This window comes from Elephantulus edwardii, unplaced genomic scaffold (genome assembly GCF_000299155.1).
Source record: "Elephantulus edwardii isolate Elephantulus edwardi_28Jun2011 unplaced genomic scaffold, EleEdw1.0 scaffold00164, whole genome shotgun sequence".
Taxonomy (NCBI): Eukaryota; Metazoa; Chordata; class Mammalia; order Macroscelidea; family Macroscelididae; genus Elephantulus; species Elephantulus edwardii.
Window position 1 is genome coordinate 1,715,566 of NW_006399914.1, and position 3,820 is coordinate 1,719,385.

The 3,820-nt window shown below is 43.4% G+C and overlaps 1 pseudogene; it reads right to left on the bottom strand.

Moving 5' to 3' along the window:
- Nucleotides 1-240: 240 nt before the first annotated feature.
- On the bottom strand, nt 241-710 carry LOC102860426 (annotated as a pseudogene).
- Nucleotides 711-3,820: the final 3,110 nt, after the last annotated feature.

A 3,820-nucleotide genomic window follows, 5' to 3' on the forward strand; every position in this document is an offset into this window, starting at 1 on the left:
TCTACCACCCTTAAAGCCCTAATCACTGTAGTCTAGACAATTATCCTTCACATGCTCATTCCTTTGTTAAGGATGAGTTCATCCTGGACTGTATATCCAAGTGTGTGTGTAAGAGATACTGGCACACATCACAAATAGCACATACATCCACAGAGACAGAGAAACAGCTGAGTTTTTGTTGTTCCAGGCACTTCACATTCATGTTCTTGGATCTGCTACCTTCCCATTGGAATTGGCAGATTACTTCTTTGGAGGCAGAACATTTTCCTCAAAGAAACCAGGGTTGACAACATTCCCTGCGGGGAAGTACCTAGCCACCACAAAGGAGGACCTGTCACTTGCAGAGGCCTTCCCCACTCCCATCTTCTTTGTATCCTTCCACACCATGGCTGTGAAATGGTCTGCCCCTGAGGTGAAGCCTGGGTTCTGGAAGTTGTAGCTCTTGATTTCACTGTACCATCTATCAGCCACATCCTTTCCTGGCTGGTAGTAGGATGCCCAGGCCAGGTTCTCTCCACATTGGCCACGACTTGACTCCGGGTTGTGCTTGAGGATCCGATCCTTGTGCTGACCAGGGCCTCAGAATACTGCTGCGCCTCTTGGTTGAGTTTCTTGCAGAGCTTCAGCGGAGGGACACCATGCTTCTGCCGGTACTCATTGTGGGCCTTCAGGACCTCATTATTGAACTGCTTGGAAGCTGACTTGCCCATGGTCAGCCGCATGCTCTTGGGCTCCGCTGAGGCTGCGCTGCCTCCCGGCTCCGCTTCATCTCGACTTTGTTTTTTTTATTACTAATTTTGATGAAAGTTTACAGAGACTTTGAATTTCCATTCATTCATTGTTGTACACTTTGCTCCCTGCCCACAGCTTTCCCCCAGTTTGCTTTTCTTTTTGAAAAGTAAAACAAAAAAATTAAAATAAATAAATCTTTCATTATTATACAATCTCCCACACCCCAAGTCCACTCCACTATGCAGGTTTCATTCTGGACTCTTGTCATGACAATAATACCTAATCATATATTCCTCCTAAACAGTTCTCTCCCTCATCTGTTTCATTGCAGTGTACATTATTTATCCCCTCATATTTCAACCTCAAAGGAAAGAGGAGAGGAAAATAGAGGAATGTTAGAGTAAAAAAAAGACATTCACACCTGTTAAGATGCAGACAAAAGTGAATTCGGGAGCATAGTCCCTAGGCAGTTGCAGTTGTTGTTGTCATGTGCCGTCAAGTCACCTGTGACTCATAGCGACCCAATGTACAACAGCCCTAAACCCTGCTCTATCCTGTTCCAGTTTCACTGTCTCCAACAGACCTACCCTATTACCCCAATCTCTGAATCAACCCACTTCATAAAGGGTCTTCCTCTCCTGAGCTGTCCTCCATCCACCTAGACATGACATCCTTCGCCAAGGACTGGTCCCTCCTTGCAACATGTCCAAAATATGTCAGACAAAGCTTCAGAATCCTTGCCTCTAAGGAGCAGCCTGGTTTAACCAGGATGTACCTGTTTGTTCTCTTAGCAGTCCATGGTATATTTAATAATCTTCTCTAACACCACAGCTAATAGGCATCAATTCTCCTTCTATCCTTCCTAGTCATTGTCCAGCTCTGATGCATAGCAAGTGATTGCAAAGACCATGGCCTGTATCAGGCGCACCTTAGTCTCCAGAGACACCATTGCTATTAAGTACTTTGGAGAGACTCCTACCAGCAGACTTTCCCATCACAATATATCTTTTAATTTCCTGGCTGCTGGTGCCAAGTGTGGAAGGCACAGAATAGGAACAGGAAGTTGCACTGCTAACCTAAGAAGTGGCTGGTTTGAATCCACCAGAAGCTTCACAGGAGATTTTCAGTCTTTGAAGTCCTGCTGGAGGGTCCTGACTCAATGGCAATGAAAGACAGAGAAGACTCAAACCAAGTATTGGCATGCGTGAGCCCTGCTACAGACCTTTTTGATTCAGAAGAAGAGGACTTGGAGTTAACAGTGATATGGAGAGCGTAAGAGCTACCAGTAACTGATGCAGGATGAGCAGATCCTGTCTCAGGGCTCACTACCAGTAAGGCTTCGGTTAAGTCTCTTTACATCCTCTGGATGTTCTTTCTTCTTAGGGTACTTGTACAGTTAAATAAAGCATTTATTAAATGCACAGTCTATTGTAAAATGCTAGACACAGCTGTGAGATAATACAGAAATGAGATGAAGCTCCAAGTACGTCATAAAACTAGTGTAGACTGCTAAGAGGCATTTTATTTGACTAAGGTTTGCAGTATTTGTGGGCATATTTGCCATTGTTAGACTATTATGTATTACGTGAGAAAGCGATAGAACACTAACAAAATTGTGCATTGACCTTAAGTAGCTTGACTCCCCAGGATACAACTACCTGAGAAGGAGTACAATGGGACAGATGGTCCTCTTCTGAGTCTACTTTTACTCTATTGTGTGGTCAAAACCTCTGTGGTGCGTTCTGTCAAAGTCTATCAATACCTGAAATGGCTACAGGGTACTTTTAAGAGATTTTTTAAATTGGTGTTTATTCTTATCCCTGGGAGTTTTTAAGCTTTCTTATTTTTGTGACCAATCTAGTTGACCTTCCCTACTGACTAGAAAATGAGAACAAACTGTCTGGACACTAGGTCATAACTGAGTGCAAGGCTTTGCTGTCTTTTTGTATCTTTAAATGATGCCATGCCACGTAGCCAGTGTCTTCTTTGTGGGTTTGGAGCCTATGGTCTACTTAAGCTTGTGCTCTCAAGTGGGATCCTCCTGCAACACACATCTAACAAAGGTTTTGCAAACATTTCCTAAACGCTCCGAGTGGTCAGAACTTTCTCAGAAGGAGGGTATGTGAGAAAGCCTGTGGTACCAGCCACTCTGATTTTAGTATTAATCTTTGCTCCTCTTTCTTTGCCACATTCTCCAAAGAATATATTTTGTGGTGACATTACCTGTGCTGCATGGAAGGGGGGGGTGAGAGAGAGAGAGAAAGAGAGAGAGAGAGAGGGAGATAAGAGGAGAGAGAAAGAGTGGGACAGAGAGATAGAGAAAGGAGAGAGAAGCATAAAGAAACAGAATTCTATTTTTTCATTTTGTTGGTACATAGACGTACTCCAGAGAGACTTGTTCTGCTGACCCAAAAGTCCTCTACTTTCTGGTAGTTAAAACTCACCAGTGACTCCCAGGGGGAATGATGGGCAAACTCCTCCCTTGCAATTTATAGCCTTAGAAACCAAATGAACAGTTTATTTGTTTATCTGGGTTTTTTTTTAGTATAGAAGCTCATAGCAGAAATGAAGGGAACACTCACACATGGCCTGGGGGCCCATTTTTGCTTGCAAGCATATTTTCCTGAAAACGTTTTATCACTTCTTTGGTATGTGGGTGTTTCTGCTTGCTCATTTTCTGTGACCATCCGCTAAGTAATATTCTCTTTTTTGGGGTGGGTGTCTCATCTGGCTGGGGTTTAACCAGGCAAAAGAAATTGTATTTCTTCAATCATAAAGGACGTATGTTTTTAAACTAAGACAGATGGAAGGGCAGACACACTGGGCAGAGAGAAGCTAATGTGAGCTGAGATTCTTGCATGGCAGGTCAGATCATCCATTGTCTGTGCCTGAAAATGCTAAAGCAGAGCAGAAGGACAGAAAGAAAATGGACAAAATGCTGTAAAAGAAAAAAAATCATGAGTTTCTCCGTGAAGGTTGGAATGTACCACCCTGCCCTGTGCCCATCACACACCATGGTAACATCTGAAAGTGCTGGTATCAATAGTTAGGATAGTGGGAGTAGCTATACACTTTATGAAGCATTTGT